The 21,948-nt window shown below is 31.7% G+C and overlaps 1 protein-coding gene across 2 annotated transcripts in view; it reads left to right on the top strand.

Moving 5' to 3' along the window:
- The first annotated feature begins 17,269 nt into the window (after positions 1-17,269).
- Positions 17,270-21,948, top strand: part of LOC130900815 (alpha-1D adrenergic receptor) — a 51,730-nt gene continuing 47,051 nt past the window's right edge. Inside the window, exon 1 of one of the 2 annotated variants that reach the window (XM_057811706.1) lies at positions 17,270-17,515. The gene's annotated coding sequence lies outside the window, so the exon portion shown is untranslated. The remainder of the gene's footprint in view (positions 17,516-21,948) is intronic. The other variant, XM_057811703.1, reaches the window with a different exon arrangement.

Raw genomic sequence — 21,948 nt, 5'->3', positions numbered from 1 at the left:
AGCAGAGCTCACTGCAGGGACGTCATCTTTGAATCCGTTTGCCTAATTCGTAAGCACGCTTCTCCAATTTCAGAAAGATAGTTAATGCACGGTTATCCGCTTAGGAACGCGGAGCTCGTCCTTTACCTACCTACAGAATTAGTTGGGGGCTCAATATTTTACAATTAAAAAAATGCACAATCACTTGCCAATTGAAATCAAATCGATATCATCTTTTTCCGCATTCCGTAATAATTTGGGACATATTCACTGGAAAGTGTCTTCTTCTCTGTAGACGACTTCTAATCTAATAATAATATTTAATTCCGGGCATGCTGTATACTGGTTTAATTTTTGTTAAGAACTTATATACTAATTATTACCTATTACTATTACTTATAATTTTATTACTTATTGTGGTTTTCTTCCGTATATTTATTTGAACATTTATTTAGTTATTTTCATGTTTGTTTTTGTTTTTACAAGCTTTTGTCTACAAATTTTAACAATTTTTTGACAATGAAGCTTTTCTCTCTCTCTCTCTCTCTCCATCTCAAAATCGATGGAAGTTTCCTTAGGTGAATAAATTAAAAAAAAATACCTAACGTATAATGAAAAAACCAAGATATCAATCTAATTAGTATCTCTACCATTTAATTAAATTAAGGTCAAGATTATTCTCGTTTTGGACTAGCTTTGAATCGAACTACTTATTTTCAGATAAGGAATGTAGCTCATCTCTAAAATTAATCTCATTTTCGTTATAACCTTTGCATAAATATAAGAGAATGAATATTGTTGATTAGTTTCAGAAAGGAAAGCAACTCATTCTATTAAAAATAAAAACACTAGTTACTCAATCAGAAAATATCTACTCCAATTTGTTTCTAATGTCTTCATTTACTACACTCGCGTACATAGAAATTGGCCCAATGTGAACTTTTGACTGTAACTAATTTTTTTTTTTAAATTATTCATCAGATCAAAAAAATGATTATGCTGTTTGAAAGACAATTTAGAACCAGTTTTTTCACCCTACTAACTATTATTTACCGAATAACCAAAAATTTGGTTTCTTCGCCGAATTATTTGCCAAATAAGTTATTAGGCAATCACAAGTGCCAATTGAAGAGTTTCGTAGAAACTTAACCTAAAATATTAAACATCTAAAGTGGTTTGTCTATTTATCATATCTTTATTTGATTAGTTTATGTTTCGAAATATTCGTCATTTAAATAATTAAATATTTAGAATGGATGCTTTCGAAAAATGAGAAGATTTGTTTGATGAGGAATTGATTGAGGAAACACAGCAAATGCCAGAATAACGAGCTTATTCCGTTCGTCATAAAATTGATCATTACAATTTTTGGTCCGATGATGAATTTTATAAACGGTTCCTATTAAATCTTTCTTTGTATGTGATTTTGTGTTTTTATTAAAATTTTTTTAAAAATTTTTCAAGAGCTGTCTCGCCAATGAATAAATTATTAAAGACCGCTTGACATGATGCAAGAAATAGCATGAAATTAATTGCAAGGTCAATATATTGCTCGAGGCAGATTAATATTGCACGTCGTTTGATATTTTGCAAGTCTCTTAGTATTGCATCATGGCTGCCCCTAACAAAAATTTCATAAGTAAATTAAACAAATTTCTAACGTCAAATTTCATTTAATATTTTGCGACCGGTTTAAAAAGTAAAATAACGAAGCTAAGTGAAATGGACAAAAAAAGTGGTCAGTGAAAATCTGGCACTAATGCATGCAATAATCAGTTGCACTTCATTTGCGAATGCTTTTGATCAAGAAATATTGCGACTTGCATTGCATTGCACGTTGTATTGCATCATGTCAAACGGCTTTTATATAAATACTGCACGTCTCTTGCCATTACATCGTGACACTAGTCAAAATTCCATGAGTCAAAGTAAACAGTTTCCTAACCTCACATTTTATTTAGTATTTGTGTGTGGTTTAGAAATGAAAATAACAATGCTAGGTGAAGTAAACTAGCAAAAAGGAGTCAGTGCATCACTATCAATAATTATATCGTCTCTACCTTGCTTCTGGAGTCTGATGGACATAAAAGAGCACCCAGAAGATGGTGGTTCAAGCTCTGGCTAGATAGAATATGGAGAAATATGAGTTCAGCTATAAAATTAAACGAGAAAACATACAAAAATTAGTTTAGAATGGATGAAGAAACAGTTAAAAACCTCTTAAACAAAATAAAACGTACGATAACTAAGAAATTCTTGTCAAGAGACGTACTATCAGCAGATCAGAAACTCATTGCTCCCTAGAATTACACGCAATAAAAATGTTATCATACTGATAATATTGTAAGTGCGAGATCTTGCATGGCTGTTGACATGATGCAATATAACGTGCAATACAATGCAAGACGCAATATTTCTTGATCAAAAGCATACGCAGATGAAGTTTATCTGATTATTTCATTCAAAATCTCGCACTTCCAACATTATCTATTTGGTGCCAATTTTATTATGTGCAAGTTGCAATTCTAAGCAGATGTTGAGTTACTTTTCGCGAAACAACCAACCTGTTATCAAGCTCAATGACCTCAATAACCACTTTTTTCTTGTTCATCTCACCTAACTTTGTTATTTTCCGTTCCGAGAACGGTTCAGATTAGCAGGTTGGAACAAACCTATTATAACGTGAAGAAACCGGCCCTTAATATGCTTTAATGTGAGTATAAATTTAACAGCAAGTCTTATTTTTTCTATGCATGCAACCCGAATGAAACGTGTTTAGTCGCCCAAGTTATTGCTTTAATCGAAAATGAATTTGGTCAGCGAGCTGTTGCTAGACAATTGAATATGAGCAGCGCAGCGGTTCGAAGAATGTGCCAGCGTTATGAGGAGACTGGATCCTTTCATAGGCAACTTGGAACAAGCAGAAGCCGACATACACCCGCGAGGTGCGAGGAGTGACTATAAGTCAGTGGACAGTAAGACGAAGCCTGCTGGAAAATAACCTGACCCCTGAAACATCTGCTATTTACACAAAACTTATTTCAATTCATCGGCAAACACGCCTGCGTTTTGCACAGGATCATCTGAATTGGACGTTGGAACAACGAGGATCTGTTCTGTTTTCAGAAGAAACTAGAATATACCTCCATGGTAACAACCAAAGAAGGAAAGTGTACCGAATATCAAGAGAGCGATTTGCAGATTGCTACTTTTAAGATTGTTGTGCTTATGGAGGTGGTTCCTGCATGATCTGGGGTGCAAGCACGAACCGGCTATGTGTTCATTCGCAGTGGCGACGGTGCTCACAGGAGAAGAGGTTTATCGGCTGATAGATCTATCGGGGAGATTTTAGCTATTCATGTGGTACCTTACGTCGATTACATTGGAAACGAATTTACTTTTGTGTATGACAATGCAAGGTCGCCAGAATCGTGCAAGATTACATTGCAGAAGTTGGTTTTCGGGTTAGGAAGTGACCAGCATACAGTCCTGACCTAAATCCGATAGAACAACATTTATGAGATGCGCTAAAAAGACGAATTAACATCCCACAAGAAACAATACCTGATCTGTGCCTAATCGTATGAGAGATATTATTAGAGGAAGATGCATTAATTTTACTATTTTAAACATAGAAAGTCGAATTAAGTTTTTTGATCTAATAGATTTAAAAGAAATATAGTTAAAATCAAAAGTTTATAGTGGGACGATGTCTTTATTGCTCTATTTGCCTCTATAAACTAATAAATAGATATTTAAAGCAATTCCTCGTTAAAAATATTTATCGGGACCTAGATTTTTTCATTTCCATAACGCTGACCGATATTTTCGAAAAAAACTTAAACGTGGGCTATTAATGTTATATACAACAACAAGGAGAAAAAAAAGTATTCAATATGACTAATATTACATAGTACACACTTTAACCTAAATGTTATGTTAATTTCCTAAATTATTAAATGAAGTAGAAACGCCAGGACTGGACTCCACCACAGCAAATGATGGATGTATTCTATATATCTAATAAAAAACATCAAAAAGATAAATTAGCATGAATTATTATAAAAATAGATCCCATTAACATTAAAACTCAAGGCGAAGCCAAGCTGTTTTATTTAAATTATGCTATACCTATTTACATAGTTTGATTTATATTTCTTAAAGTGGTCGAATCAAAACTCTGATATTTATTAAGTTTTCCACGAATAGTATATTTTACCTCAATTTTTTCCAAACCCCCAAACTTTATTTTCCTTACAAAAAAGATCATATCAAACTATGAGTTGGCTAAGTGCCACCCTGGTAAAACTGAAGAGTTATATAAAAAATCAGATACATATCGTGTATGTTTTAGCAACGAGAAAATTATCTTCATCGATACAGACCCGGTTTATTTATTATTGGCCGGATCTTGACTATCGGTAGGATGTGAATGGAGTAGAGAAAATGTCGAGTGGTGTTTTTATGACATGTATAATTTGTGACCACGCACAATTTGCCTACTTGACCTCGCCTTTGGAATTTAGCATGAATTTAGTAACATTATCGACCAAATATGACTAGAATACTTATGTAGATATCTTCTTTTCACATAAATAATCAAGTAGAATTATATAAATGTCATTTAATACACAGTACTTGAGATAAAAAAATTGTTTAACATTTTCTAAGATTAATTACCAAGAACTAAAGTCTATTTATCAGAGAAAAATAGTAAACCAAAATAATGATCAGTACGTGATCAACAAGTGAACATCCCGGGAGATACTTGGCGCGGCATCGTTATTATTATATAATTATAATATATCACAAATAAAAAGCCCCGTGGGAAAGGGGAGGGCCGCATCGCTGCAGAAGCCGCTAGATCATGTATAGTACAGAGACGGCATTGTATTATCTGCTCACTGCAGTTAGTTGTTGACATTAGCTATACACCGCTGAAGAAGAGAGCTAAAAAGCATCATTTTAACGCTAGCTAAAAACAAATGATTATTTTTAAAAATGAAATGCAAGAAAATTATGACAAGCCTGTTGATGGCATTATTTCCAAAACAACAAATATTTCGGAAGTATCTTCTTCGAGTGTCTACCAAATCCTTCGTGTGTACAATCGTGTGGCCGACCCAAAAAAGGATCCATCAAGAGAAAAATTGACAATTCAATTGATGAATTCGACAGAGGCGCCATCAGAAGAATTGTGCACATTTTCTTCTTTCAAATTGAATTATCTACAGTGGATAAAGTTCTGAGAGTAGTTATCGAAGATAATATTTATTAAAAGAAATGGAATTTCAATACAAAAAACGAAGAAGGATCAGTTTATTATTAGAAAAAGCTGAAATAATTGATGGAGGCGAGGATACCTTAGAAAAAATAAGAAACTTCGTGAGTAAAATAGAATGGATACAATACAATACAATCCTTAAGGCAAGCATTCTTGATTTTATTAAAAATGTAGTTAATGTTACAAAAAACTATTTTACATTTTAGTGTCAAATGTCTTTGTATGTATTTGTGTAATCAAATCTAAGAAATTCATTTTGTTTGACTTCTACTTATAGCACTGTATCTTCTCTTCTTATTTGATCGAAGACTATCTACAAAACCATAAAACATGAATTAATTTCCTTATCTGTATTCATTAATTTCTCATTTGCTTGTCTAATTGTAAATATCAAGTTATTTGAGCTTCATTCATTTCTAAAGCCACATTGTGAGCTCTCTTAAATTTCATTTAAGTAAATACTTGTTTGTAAAAAGATTTTTTACTATTATTTATTATTGTGTTAGATATAGACTTAGATAATATCCATATTTATTACAAATCAAGGGAGTTCAATTAACAGCACATTTTATCTATTCAATTTTAGGAAAGAGCTAATTTGTCTCATCGATACTGAAGATGGTTCTCTACCAAATACTTTATGGGTATTTGAATCGATAGAAACCTGGAACTATGACGAGGAAATAGACGGGGTCTCTTTCAAAAATTGGTTTTCGAAAACTCTACCGAAGCTTGTAGAGAACTATTTTGTCGAATTAGACGATGCTTTGTATCACACGGGGAAACTTCCAACAATGGCAACAAGGAAAGCAGGTAGTCAAGAACGGCTCACTTCTAAAAATATCGATTTTGATGAAACAATGGTTGAAGCACAGTTTTCACATATTGTCAAAGGGCATAAAAATAAGTATAACTTACATTCCTACCATCATGAACTGAATCCCATTGATTTGATCTAGGCAGATGTGGAACAATATGTAGTAGCAGAAAATGAAACATTTAAATTTTCTGACCGTACAAATACTTTTCGTGAGGCTATTCAAAAAATTACACCTGATAAATCGAAACAGTGTATTCAACATGTCCAAGAAGAGATTGAAGCCAAAATGTGGAATATTGCATTGTCATTGATGTGTTGAACTCGACAGAAAATGGAGGTTTTATTTTTTCTCATTCTTTAGTTATTTGCTCATGGAATTTTTCTATTTACTCTGTTCAATTCATTTGAAAAACAAGTTTTTTTACTAACGTCAAGGGTACTTATAGAGGGCAAATATTTCCATCAGTTTTATTAAAAAAAAACATTTATGTAACAGCGGTTTCTTTGGCAATCTTACGTTATTGGTGGTCTATTCAAGGTTGCTTTGCATCGATGTAATACTGAATATGTTAAATCCTACTTATCATATATCAATAGTTTTTGTATCACAATTAATTTTATATATAATTTTCACTTAACAATAGGGATGTATAGAAATGATCTGGTTCGCAAAAATGCTACTTCAGATTCTTCTACGAGGATGGTCCCAGAAGTAACTGGCCTGACCTAGAGATGGCGGTAATTACTTGGAAAATACCACGGTATTAGAATATACAGCATATGTTTCAAGTTTGAAGACGCTACGTTTTTTAGTATTTATTTGGCAGCTATCAAAAGAGAACGTTTTCAATAAATTTGTATACATGAAAAAAATTGATCATAGTTATGTGATACAATATATTTATTTGAAATGCATTAACCCTACCAATATGAAAGTTGTAGTAGATTCTATGCTGGGTGAGACTGCTCCTTCGTTATGAACAGTAAAATATTGGTAGCTGAGTTTAAACGAAACCGTACTACCTGCGAAGACCAGCATCGAAATGGTCGACCAAATAAAATGACGACTCCAGAAATGTTGAAGAAAATCCACAAAGCAGTACTGGATGATCTTCGACTGAAAGTGAGGTAGCTAGCAGACTTAGTAGGCATTTCAAACAGTGCGGTACACCCTATATTAACTGAAAATTTGGACATTAGTAAGCTGTGGGCAGGATGGGTGCCGCGTTTGCTCACAATGGAACAAAAACAGCATCATGAAGATGTCTCCATTGAGTGTTTGGCAATGTTTCATAGAAATAAAACCGAATTTTTGCGTGTTTTCATAACCATACATAGAACTTTACACCCGAACAAAACAATAATAAAAAAATGGACTGAAAAGAGAGAATCGGTTCCAAAGAACGCATGGGATAAATTTCATTGATTATCTTGAAAAAGAAAAAACTATCAACGATGAATATTATGCGAACTTTTACAATGTTCGAGCGAATAAACCAAGCAAAAACGGCCACGTTGAACTAAGAAGAAAGTGTTGTTTTATCAAGGCAACGCACCAGCTCACTCATCCGTTATTCCAATAGCCAAAATTAAATTTGAATCACTACCTACGCGACCTATTTGCCAGATTTAGCTTCCTCTGATTATTTTCTGTTCCCAGACTTCAAAAAATGACTTGATGGTGTTTGTGTGTGTGTGTGTGTGTGTGAGTGTGATCATTCAATTTTTGTGTTTTCTTTGTTAAGCCAGGTAATTCTGGAACCATCTGTCTATCTACGACTATTTTTTCTATGATATTTTGAGCAATTTGTATATTTTGTTCAGTCATTCAAGAACATTAATTAGGTCGTTGCTCTCTTCACACGCTTTTTTTAAAGATCAATTTTGTCAATGAGCCTTTTATACATCCGACCGGTTAATAATAAGTGGGAATAAAGAAGCTCCAGTATATTTTGATTAATAATCAGACCACGTTTTATATTAAAGTTGGTTAAAAAAAAATAACCGTAGACACGGTATTGCAAATTTCAAATTATATCAAGATTCTTATCGTTAATTAATTAGTTAATTAAAAAAAATGTTCATTAAAATGTAAAGACCTTCTTTTTTTTCGCTTTTACTTCTTACAAAGGAGGAATAAAATTTATTTTGGATAATGGTATTTATATAGAAGTGGAGCTCAACCCCTTACTCCAAAAATTTATTGCTGTACTTGTAGGGGGTGGAATAACTTATGTTAATATGAAGGGAATATTATTTTTAAGGAATAAACATATATTCCTCATTTTTAACATAATTCTAGTTTACCGTTTCATGATAAATTATCAACAATTACTAAATAATTAACAATTACATTTAATATGAAAGTCGCCATCTGGGAATATCGAAAAGCGTCTGTTGAAAGGAAGCAAATTAAGGTGGCTCTATAGTACCAAGTCGAAGAATTTTGAAAAGACCGCCACTAACTTTTAGAGTAAGATAGTAAATTGAATTATTTTTTGAAAGTCATAACTGTTTCAAACAAACTATTAATATAAAAATTCAATCGGAAATTGTATATAAATATGTGACTGCTAAAATCATATCATTTCCACTTGCTACACCAGAGCTATTTTGGCGAATCTTTTTATTATAATTTGCTGTTTACATTATTTTTCAAATAATCTCCCATACAAGACGGTTCTCATTAACTCTACCTTCCATACACGTGCATCACGCTAAACTCGCTCCACGTTTCGGGTGTATGCACCGGAATCAGAATCTACGAAATTATAAGTATAATCAACTGTCAAGTGGTTGTAAGCTATAATATTAAATAAAAGAAATAGATACATTTTTTACAATAAGCTTTCAACGATTGACCTTTTTTTTTGTCCCAGAGGTGGGGTGGAAGCTAATGCCTTCCTCACAGCGGGCGGGTGCAATGCTGTGAGTTTGTGTGGGACTCTCACCCACTAAACCACCCTCCTCAATCCTTGAGAGTGTCGTACGCCGGGAGGACAACAAATTGCCATTTCATCAGCGTACAACACTTTATTCCCTTAGATTTTTTGAGCTGTTTCTTTGCTTTACTCCTCTCCACCTGCCCGTCAAGACGAGACGAGAAGAGAGGAAGTTACTGAGCCACTCCACCAAGGTCTTACAGCTTCCAGGAGTGGCTCAACGATTGACCTAATCTAACCCAATCTAACCAAACCTAATCTAATCTAACCTAAGTTAACCTAACCTAACCTAACCTAACATAACCCAGACAGAGAGAGCAAAAAGCTTTATTATCAAAAAATTGTTACAATTTATAGACAAAAGCTTGTAAAAACAAAAAAACAAAAATAACTAAATAAAAATACACATAAAATGAAATTTCAATATACAGAATAAAACCACAATGAGTAACTAACCTAACCTAACCTCAACTAACCGAACATAACCAATTTTTTGCCCTGAGGAGCTAATGCCTTCCTCACAGCGGGCTGTGCGAAATGCTGTGAGTTTTGTATGGGACTCTGACCTCACTAAATCACCCTCCTATTTTATCCATCGTTGTGTGTACGCCTGGAGGACAACAAGCTGTCATATCATCGGCGCACGTCGCGTATTTCCTTTCTCCTATTTAACCTTGTGTGTTCCCGTCCTCCTTTTTGGTCATAACGTCGGTCATGAATTTCGTTACCACATTCCAGGATTCCTTACTGTTAATCATGTTACCTATGATCTCGCCGACCGGTGGCAATTCTCTTTGGTTTTCGAGTGTTGTCCTTTTCTCACTCCATCGAACACATTCGTATAGGACAAGGCTCGGGTCATCCCTCTGGCCACATGTTGCACATATCTCAACCGTGGTTTTCTGGATTCTTTTAGAGAATGTGCCGAATTAACCGTGTCCCGTAAGAACCTGCGTGACGTAGTAAGAAGTAGTTCTGTGTTTACAAGTGACCCAACTTCTGATATCTTTTATTAGTTTTTTTGTCCACTGGGCCTTTGTGTCTAAGCTACCCCCCTCTCCTAACCTAACCTAACATAACCTAACCTACTTTAACCTAACTTAACCTAACATAACATCATGTGGTATTGTTGTAGATGACCAATATAATTGGATAATTATTGACATTCAATATGGATAAGGTAATGAGTGTTATGACGAAAAATGTGTCTCCCCCACCTTTACAGTACTAACAACAACAACCATATAAGTGAGAAAATATTTTTTGGTTAGGTTAGGGTGGAGCCCAACTTTTAAATATTTACCTGGATAACCTCAATCACTTAATTCTTGATAGTCAGCAAATTTGAAAAAATCTGACCTGTGTTTTAATAGATATTTCACTAAGTTATCAATTTTGGAGTCTCTATAATATGATTTACTCTTGCTCTGGTGAACGTTCACTAAGTTTTTAATTAAAAATCTGTTTTTAAGGATGAACTTGAGCTTTTTTTTATTTCAGTAATACACGCGAGCAACAAATCAATTTCATTTTTTGTGGCTTCTTCATTGTCTTTTCTAAATTTTAATAATGGTTTCCTTTTGTTATGAATTATATCTGAAGCTCAACCTTGTTTTATGATTGAAAAAAATTCATCTATTATTTTATTATGCAATAATTAGACATCAATGGTTCCAGAAAATTCTTCAGAATCTTAAACAGAATGGCTGTTATCGAATTATTAGTTTCTTCTAAACTTCTTTATAGCATTATTTTTTTGTCCATGGCAACTTTCAAACGTAAAGAACTTTACGATCTTCCTACTGGTTTATTTCTGTTAGACTGAAAACTGGTAAATACTGTTATTTTATTTACAAACTAAATTCCAAGAGTTTGTTTTGAACCGTTTAAAAACTATTGTTTATTTATAAAAAAAGCTGAAAGGTTAAAAGTAGGTCAATCGATTAGTTATTTGGTTCGATTTCATTTGTAATGAAATTTTTATTATTTGAAAATATTTAGGCAATTTTTCATCCATCGGAATACTTGACCATGAATTTTTAAATTTTGAAATACGAACAATATATTTTCTTCAATTTCCTTCTAATCAATCAAAATGGATTCATTGAAAACAAGTTTTTTTCAATGTTTTTCGCTCGAAATTTCATTATAACCTTAATTAATAACTACTGTCATTCAAGATCAATTTTTATATTATGATATATAGTTATAAAAGAATATAATCTTAAACAAAGTATTTATAATTATTAATTTATTTCTGTCGTTATAAAAACAAGTGTTTGTCATAAAAAAATTATGTTTATTATGCTTTATTTATTAAATTATAGTTCAGTTTCTTTGATATAAATACCCCTTACTATACGAGAGTTCCTACTAAGTTCCTCCATTAGAATAAATACACTTTCCATACAGATTGAGGTACCTCCAAAACATGTTATTTGAACGCATCAACCGGTTCTTCAGGTGTGGAAAAACGTTGACCTCGCAATTAATTTTTCATCTGTTGGAATAAGAATAAATCATTAGGTACAAAACAAGAACTGTACGGCGGATGACCCATCAATTCGATGTTTTGACCGTTCAGAAACGTTTTTGTTTGAACTGATGTATGAGAGCTCGCATTGTAGTGGTGGAGAATGATTCGTCTTCTGCGATTGGTTTTCCTGATTTATTCTGGCAAACAAATGTACAACAAAGGTGTACCTTTTAGAATTGATTTTTCCAGAATTTCTTTGTACCAATCGATACGAACTCTTTTTAGAACTAATGTCAAAATATGTCAATCTTTTTCACTGCTGAATGGAATGGAATATACCCGTATGTGGCATAACGATTTTGCATTATCAGTTCGCGCACAACATTGATGTTTTCTGGTACTACAGCCGATTTTGGACGGCCTTCACGAAATTCATTTCGGAAAACCAGCGAAACACGGTAGCTCGAGATGTTGGTCATCACCAAAAGTCGAAGCGAGTAGATAGGCATAATGCTGTTAGTTTAATCCACGTCGAAAGTTATAGAAAATCATCGCACGAAAATGCTCTCGATTTATTTCCATTTTTTGACCAAGATGAATAATTTTTTTAATAAATAGCACTCGTATGACAACATGTCCTGGGTACGTTCACCATTAAAAATGTCAAATTTGACATATTCACATCAGTGTGTGTGTCATATCTCAAAACTTGAGAAAGAACCCTCGTGTTACATTAAATAGAGACGAAGTGTTTATTAGATAGGTATTTTTTTTAAATTTAATTGCAAATTTACAATCTACCCAAAAAATACTGAGTATTAAGTAAATTTCTTGCTAAATGACTTGAGGTGGGTACCAACCACTGATGGGTCTCCGTAGATCGCTCTATGAGGTCTTCTAACCAGCGTCTTTTCAATCTTTTCTATTCCATTGGATCAGTGTAAAGCTTGGATATTAGTGGATTTTGGTGGTTTTCGTTGCGGTTTTTGTTTCTTATCGCTGATGTCTGAATAACTTCATTGATGGTTCGAATACCGAGGTCTGTGTATAATGTGCGTTTGCTTATAAACCATGGAGCATTAGCTATCATGCATCAAGTATTTTAGATTGAGAAGTTTGCAGTATCTTGGTGTTCGATGTTTTACTGCTGCCCTATAGCTCTATGCCAAATGTCCGTATTAGTTTTAGGATGATTTTGCACATAAGTATCTTATTTTCCATTGTTAACTGATCGTCTGCCGATTAGCCAGTTCATAATCTGAAGTTTTAGCTTTAGTTGTGTTTTTTTAGCTTGTATGTATTTCTTCCAAATTAATTTTTGGTCCAAGTGTAGTCCGGGGTATTTGACTTGTGTTTTCACTGGAATCGGCATATCGTTAATGGTCACTTGCGAACAGACACCTCGTTTTGTGGTGAACGTGATTTGTGTGGATTTGTCAGTGTTAATTTTCATTCTCCACTAATGTAGCCATTCTTGTAGAACATTTAAGTGGTATTGTAGCTTTTCTGATGCTCTTTAAGGGTCTGTACCTGAAGACATAGATAGGAATTAAATATGAAATTTAAATACATATAAGTATGTCAGCTTTGGTCCATGAAGAGGATATCTTAGTTATCGAAACGTGTAATCGCAAGTATTGGTGTAGAGGTAGTAGTGATTTATGTGTTAATTTTTAGAATATTATGAATAATTCAGATTTCTAAGCCGTTGTCGTTTATTTTCGAATGTTTTCAACTACCGACAACGTCGCTGACTAATTTCATTTTTACTTTGCTTTATTATAATTAATAATAATCAAATTAAATTAAATTCCATTTTTTGACCAAGAAGAATGTAAAAAACTCAAATAGCAATCGTATTATATTCATATCAGTGTTGCCATAACTCAACACTTAAGTAGCAAACCTCGTATCATTAAGAAAACATCTTAAAAACCGTTTGAATATTATCATTTTGAACATATAACAATATTCGGTGTCGTTTCACGATTATTATTGAGTTTTTCCATTTAACAATAATATTCTATTTCTGTAACAGGACACGGGATGTGTATTCCTTTCTATCACGTCTATTTACACATTCGCTACCCACACACAATCCGCAATGGTGTGAAAACTATTGTCTAATGTCTATTATATTGTGTGTTGCGTTGTCTCATTAAAATAACATGTCTCTTTTGTATATATAGATATGTTTCAATATTTGAATAGCTTAATTATAAAAGCGTTCTATCAAGAAAGTCTTATGAATTATTTCTTCTAATGTTTAAACAATAATTTTTGAAAAATCAACGTCTTCCATTCATATACCTTCCTGCACGTGTTTAAATTCTACTACATGAATTTATCCTGTAGTTAATAGTCGGAAGCTGAATAAACGACACCATCATCACACATCATCTTCTGATAGAGTAGACTTCGTTTTTCGTGCCTTAAAACTCTCTATATCAGAAGATATTATTCGATTATGGATACATTTACCTCTGTTTTGTAAATCGTGACCTCACGTTAGTATTTCCCATATGGTAGACGTCGTCATTGACCATAGTTCAGTGATTATGCATATTTGTGGAAATTACCAGCGATTAAGAATGTAGACGAAAAATGTTACCCTATTGACATCGAATCGCATTTACATACAATAACAAAAATATTAAATACGCGCGTTTTGTTTTGTTAATTTTTTTTAAATCGATACATCAAAGAGTTAAGAATAATAATATTTTCATCGAAAAATATCGATTTATGCTAAACTAAATAAATAAAATTTCATTATTATTCTTACTAAAATACACTGGGAAACTTGTTATTTTACTTAATTAAACCGAAGATTCGAAATTAATTTGACTAGCAATGCGTGAAATTAGTAAATAAAATATAATTGTCGCTATTCGAAGGTTCGTTCAACCCAAAAAGCGATTTTCATTTAATACATATTCATTATTTGTTTTTTTTTTCTCAGATATGAAACGAAATTAAAAGAAAATAAGGATGTGTCTCCACATCGAACCAAATATTGTAAGTAAACATTTTATTGCATACAATCCATTCAAATCCTGAATTTAATAATTGGATCAATTTGTTTAGTGATACGATTTATCGGAAAAGTTTTTGTCACTTCCATTAAACTTTCTCAAAGTTGCAAATTACTTCTGAATTCCCACAATCACACAGATGTGCCAGACTTATTTACAGGATTCATTTAGGTCACCGGAGTGTTTATTTGCAGAGTAGGATATTTTACTTTTCTTACGAACCATTTTTAAAATAATTTATAAGTTTCTTCCGCTGACTGTTATTAACAGATTCAAATCATCGGTCAAAACAGTTAACATACATATCCTGTAATATAAAAATATTTACGTTAAAGTTCAACGTTTTTTTCTCTACAACTATTATCTGAAGATAATTTATAAGGGTCTGAAATGAATTTTAACTTGAATAAAATATTGACGTTTTTATGTCTAGTTCAACGTTTATTGAAAAAGATACTTTTAAAACCACAACTAGGATTAAGGTGTTATCGTGGGAAGAACTGTCTACCTTATAATACTGAAAAAAAATTTGATTTTCAAAAAACAACCTACATACTCCTACTTCTTCGAAAAATTCTAGCCAAAAAGTCTGGGATAAGCAGTGGCGCGGCTTGGTGAGATTAATTTAATTCGTAAATTTCTTTGAATGAATAGAAATATGGCGTTCTTTAGACAATGGGCCAATGAAGATAATGAAATTGTAGTAAGAATAATGACAGGGATGAATTCAATAATAAAGATTTAGATATACAAACACAGCAAGTTATTTTAAATATAATAATAATAATAAATAATATAACATCATACTACTCGAGGCAACTCGATATAGTAGTGGTAACATATCTCGAATTTTAGCATTTATGTCTGAAAAAAAGGCCCACCAAACAAAGGATTGCTCACTGTTAGACAAGTTAGAGAAAATTTATTATATTGCCAAGTTGTGCAAAGACCAGGATCTCAGACTACCTCTTTACTATTGTATATTTAACACTATGGTAAAGAGGTTTTAGAACTCATAAAGAAAGTTCTAGCAGCAGACGCCAAGAGCTTTGGATAAATTCAGATAATGACTCTAGTTCAGGTGATTTTGACTGCCATTATCATTTATAAAGATACTTTGGAATTGAAATATTTTTTTTCTTTTGTTTTATTGGCAGAGAATTTATTTTCCTGTAAAGTTTTTGCTTTGAAATTTCGTTTTCCATAAAAAAAACGAATGGTGTACAAATAGGGCTCAGTTCACGTGTGATACTCTGTTTAAACCAAACGCCCTTACAGGCAGGTACATTTTACTCGTCTATTTACGTTTTATAATTTAATATTCAGTTGTAGCAAGTTAACGAGGTATATTAATGATTTTTTTCCAAGTTCCACTTAATACTTTCTCCCAAAAGATAAACATATTTTTAAAAGTAATTATAAAAATAATATATTTATAAAATGAGATATCTACGCCTACGGTAGATCAAACAAAATTGTCGGCAAGGGTTTTTATAATCTGCAATTGATATTGGAAGAACTATAACTATGTATTAAGTTATACAATATGTCTCTTATTTCATGCTCCATTAACGTATCGTCTCGGATTACCTAATTTCTGTCGTATGTCTACCTATTTAACTTCTAATTACCATTGTATTCGTTAAGATTTATTGTAAACTGACCGTCCTCAACGTCTTACTCATGCTATTCCATATGTCCCTTAGACACTTGAAGTTCCATTAACGTATCAAATTACTTACCCTTATTTTTGTATTGATGTGACTTTAACGATCATAAATATATTTAATTATAGCTTTTGTATACAATAGAATTAGTATTTAAGAGAGCATAAACACGCTTAGAGTGTTCTATATAGTCTTGACATCCAACAATTACAGTAGTCAGATTACTGAAACCATTTTATTTATTTATGTTAATAAATAGTTTTTAAAGTTGTGAATTAAGTTATTTAACTCGTGATTAAGCCATACATCACAGCATCTTACGACCGTTTTTTATCTAAAAGTAAGAAATAATCATATGGAAATAAAAATATTGTCGAATGCTCCATTTTGTTTTTATTCAAACGGTTTCTATTATCTCTTAAAACGATAAGATTTATGTTTATAAATGTTTACTTATTGTGATATTATATCAATAATACGTTCAAAAAAAAGTGTTGTTAATACTGATTTTCCATTTTGATATTGGACCGGATCTTGTGGATTTCCTTTTAAAGTTAACCTTGGAACACTAATATTGATTGTACATATTTACTTCGCGATAAATAAGGGCCAATAATTACACAAATTGTGCAAGACATTTAAAATTTTTCAATTATTAATATCTTATTAATATATCGAGATCCTTTTCGTATGTAACTTTTTTAAAAACTCTTTTTGTTTTTCTCCCGAAAAATATATCAGCCATCAATGTTTTACTAGTTTTTCAAGATAAATGATCGTTTCAAAAATTTTCGTGGATATTATCCTATATAACAAGTTTTTAATCTCCCAATATACGCACTTCCCTGTATTAAAAATATTCGGGCCTAAAATCATTTATGAGTTGATAATCTCAACGCATATCACCTCACCTTTTGTAAAAAATCCCCGTGTAATGCTAATTATTTCTTTTTTTATTTTTGAATAATTATGAATGTTCAGTAATATGTTTAAAACCCGCCGTTAAGTGTTGATTTTTCACATAAAATAAAAGCAAAACCGACTTGGCACTTACCCAGGTTAAGAAGAGACATCAATATAGCTTCGGACGAGTCTAGAGCCTCTCTACACTCTATATAGTAGGTTTAGTATTCAATCGACGGTCGTCGCGTGAAGTATCGTCAACGTGCTTTTACAACAAAGCTGCCATGATGCGAGCTTTCACATTTCCTAACCTCACAATTGTTTTTGTTGTAATTGTAACTTAAACGGGGTGGTTTTAAAGCCGTTTCTCGTGATTTAATTGTGTATTACTGCTCCTGTATATCATAGGGTGAGAACTGTTTTATCTATGTAACAATTTCACTTGGAGCTGCTTCTTGTTCTAATTTTCTTTTACAATTAACATTTGAATATAATGTATGAAAATAAAGTTTAATCATAATAATACATTATTATACTTGAGCATATTGTAGTAAATTATTAAATATTTAAAAATAATGGACTCCTGCTTGTTGAGACAGTATGAAATAATAAGTGTTATTTATTTCTATATAAAATTGATTTTAGGTCTTTTCTGTGTTAAAATTTTCATATTTAATATCATATTTTGATACTTAAAGAAAAGTCGAAACGTCAAAATGTATCTTTCTTTTAAAAATTATCAAAAAAAAATTAATTTTACAACAGAAGAGATCTGAAATCAAAAAAATGAAGGTTACATTTTGATATTATGAATAACCAATTAAGTATGCTCCTTTTTTATATCAACAATTACTAATAATGTTTCATTCTTCCTGTTTATCATTTATTGAAAAAATTAAATGTTACAACTACTCGCTTCCCGTTAACATGGGTCTCAAATCTTATCATTTATTGGCCAAATGATACTATCATCATACTAAAAATATTGCATTACCATCTTCTGACTCAATAATCTTGCAAAACCATTTTTTTGAAGGGGAGGCAACGGAAACGTTTGTAAGGAAAAGATTTTATTGTGTTATTTATCTCGATTCTTTCTATATTTTTGGGATCTCTGTAACGGTTACATTTGTTTTTAAATGATGATTTTTTCTCAGTGTCTTGTATATTGTAAAACAATGGGGTCAAAATACAATTTTGATATAATACAGGTACTTGATCTGTTGAAAAAATGTAAATTAAGTATCAATGAAAAACAAATAATGGAGATTACATAAAACCATTTCGAATATACATTATTTTAGTAAATTTATACTGATGTTTGTTTAATGATAATATTTATATATAGAAATGTTCATACATTCAGTACAACTCTAATTTCTCTCAACTTCCAAAAAAAAAGGTTCAGTTTCTTTATTTAAGACAAATTTCGTTACTGGAGTGTTCTTTTGAAATCTATAATGGTCACTGGAAGTTAATTATGGACTATACAGTGTATACAACAATTCCAAAAATTTGATAATTTGGCATATTTAAAATTTAGGTAAAACTACTTTAAATCTTTTCTCTACTCGATTGAAACTGGAACTGCTGGAAAATCCAAGGCTACCAAAGTTTCCACCTCTGATTTCCATGAACCTACATCGATTTTAATGAAATTTTGAGAACATGTAGGGAAAACCTCAAAAAGCAAAATCTACCCTATGCCGATGTTTCTTTTTTTCCTGGTGGATAGTTCCACTCCAACTAGGGGGTGAACATTTTTTGTGAAAAATAACCGCGGATATCGATAGAGGACCAAAACAAAAATTGTTCTTACCATTTTTTTAAAAAAATCAATAGTTTTGGATTGAAATTTTGAGTTTTTACGTTTTTAATCGATTTTCCATGATTCTCAAAAACTTTTATTTTATCACAAAAAGCCAAAATTTGCTTTAGGCATAATACAAACCAAATTATGATTTATTGAAGCTTGAATATTTTTATAGAATGAAAATTTTTTGAAATTCAATGTGGAGTAACGGAAAAACGGTCAACTTCTCGAGGTAATTGCATTTAATCTTTTTCAAAGCACTTTCGAATAGCTTTAAAATGAGGGTTAGTAGAACCCTCTAGGATGAGAATTATGGTCGAAATAAAATAGATTTATATTTGTTTTTTGTGAAACAAAAACTCAAATCAATAGTTTTTTAGTTATGCGCGATTGCAAACTAGAATTTTTCTTGAAAAAAACCACATTTTTAATCTATTTTTCGTGAATAACTCAAATACTTTTGATTTTATCAAAAAAAGTGTATGAGATAGAAGCGAAGCTTATAAAAAAACAAAGAGATTGGTTTTTTTTAATTTGCTTTGAGTATAATAAAACCGAATTATGATTGAATATTTTTATCGAACAAAAATTTTTGAAAATTCAATGTGGAGTAACGGAAAAACGGTCAACTTCTCGAAGTAATTGCATTTAATCTTTTTCAAAGTACCTTTAAATAGCTTTAAAATGAGGGATAGTAGAACTCTCTAGGATGAAAAGTTATGATTGAAATAAAATCGATTTATATTTTTTTTGCAATAAAAAGATAATTCACTGCCGATTCACTTTATTTACATACTAACAATCATTTCTGAAAGTTTGAACAATTTAGAATGCATAATAGAAGAATATGTTTATAAGTCCAAACATTATTTTCGAAAATTTCAAAAATTCCTTTTTTTTCTAAAATTTCGCTAAATTATAGTATATACTTAAAAATCAGTAGAGAACAAAAAGTTACTATTTTTTTTTCACAAACAGTTTGCTTCTTTTAATTTTTGAGAGAAAACTTGCCCGAACATTCGAACCCCATAAACGTTGCCCTTTTAAAAATAAGTGTGTGCTAAAGAAATTTGTTACTTTTATAAGCTTATAGGTAACGAAATGCCCTATAAAACTACGTTTTGAGCGACTAAATAGCTTCAAAATTCATCGAAATATTGCCAAAAGACAAAATACACTTTTTTTTAATTTTTGATAAGGTTGGATTTTGGAGCAATCACCTCCTGAATTTTGTCTCAGAAACACTCTGTATTTTTGTACGCCCAGTTAATAGAGGGTGAATAGAAAGTTGCATTTCAAGTGTAGGTGTGATGAAAACACATTCATCGATTTTCTAACAGTATTTGATCAATAGCTACATTGGGATTGGGCTGCATACATCTATACATAATAAAAACGACCTTGGAAGAAAATCTCTTAAAGGAATGCGGTATATTAGGATCGAATATGATTTGTTTTATTCGATTAAGAAATTCCTCTTTCTCGATTTATGTTGAAATACTGCATTTAAGAATTTATTGGAAATTACTAGAATATTCTTTGGAAATTGGAAATTCGTAAAAAATTTTAAATAGCTGACGCAATAAAAACCAGTTTTGTTATTGGGTATATCAGTTTCTTCATACTACTTATTGCGATTACTACTTGTCTACTTTGATTTATCCACTTATTATTTTTTTTTAATTACTTATTGTAGGAATTCAAAATATACCAATACGAATTGCGTCATGATATCGAACGTCATTATTTGCGTTCGATGATAAACCAAAAATTGTTTACTACGAATAATTGAATAATAACAAAATTATCTCTAAATTGTAAAAAATGTAACAATATCTCATCACGTCACGATGTTACAAAATAAATTTATATTTACTCAAAACTCATTATCTATACGACGAAAACTTGAAACATACTTATGGGAATACATAAATTTGGTTCTTACGATACTGAATCATACAATATAGTACAGGTAAAATAGGATTAAACCCGAAATTAAATTGTGTGCTTCTGATTCTAGATTCTCAGAGGTTTTCGGTTAATGAATAAATTTATCAACTCTTAACAAAATTAGGGGCACGGGTTTTCGAAATTTTGGAACTTGAAAACTAAGAGGAATTCGAAAAAAACTGCTTTAACAAAAAATGTAGAGAACAAAATTTTCTTCAAAAAAGGTCTCCAGTTATTTTTTTGTTGGAGCCTTTATTTCTGAGTAAACCTCCCTCAACGCCGGAAGCCGGAGCATCCGCGAATTCCTGTCAGTGCGAATTCAAGCCAATTTACGTTCTATGCTCACGTGGAAACTGCTCTAACTCTTGGAACACTACTTCGTTATCAAAAAATCAAAATGCATCATAATTTTCAACTTGGGAAAATTTCGAAAATCTTGGCTACATAAGCATTTGAAGTTTCAATCGATATATTTTATCACCCGCCATATAAACAATCAAATCCAACGAGAAATTCATCGTTCCAGTTATTATCAATATTTTCATGTGTGTACATGAACTAATTCTTAGTTTCAAATGAACTAAGTTTTAAAAAACGTGACCATAAACACTATATTCGTTCTCGATTGATTATTATTTCAATATCGACATACTACTTAATAGTTCCTTTTTTACAAGAATGTGGGTACTCATTTTGTGCTTTTTCATTTATGGCTCCGGCACTTTTTTCGAATTCTACGTAGTTTTCGATTTATTTGCGAATCAAAATATTTTTGAGCGGTCAAACCCATTTTATAATGGAATTGAAACCTTGTTTGTACAGAATGTCGTGCTCCACATTTTTTGTCCCGACAGTTTGGGTCGAAATCCTCATAGTTTTCGAGTTATCCGCAAATCAAAATGTTTTTGAGTACGTGAACTCATTTTACGTGTGAAAAAATGTAGAGAATTCTGTGCTGTACATTTTTTGCTCCATCACTTTTTTGCATTCCTTGTAGTTTTCGAGTTATTCGCGATACAAATTATTTTTTAGTGTATAAATCCATTCTAAGGTAAAAATTTTTAGGCTAGGAACATATA

This window comes from Diorhabda carinulata, chromosome X, assembly GCF_026250575.1.
Source record: "Diorhabda carinulata isolate Delta chromosome X, icDioCari1.1, whole genome shotgun sequence".
NCBI lineage: Eukaryota > Metazoa > Arthropoda > Insecta > Coleoptera > Chrysomelidae > Diorhabda > Diorhabda carinulata.
The sequence above is the reverse complement of the archived record's forward strand: the minus strand, read 5'-3'. Positions and strand labels throughout refer to the sequence as shown.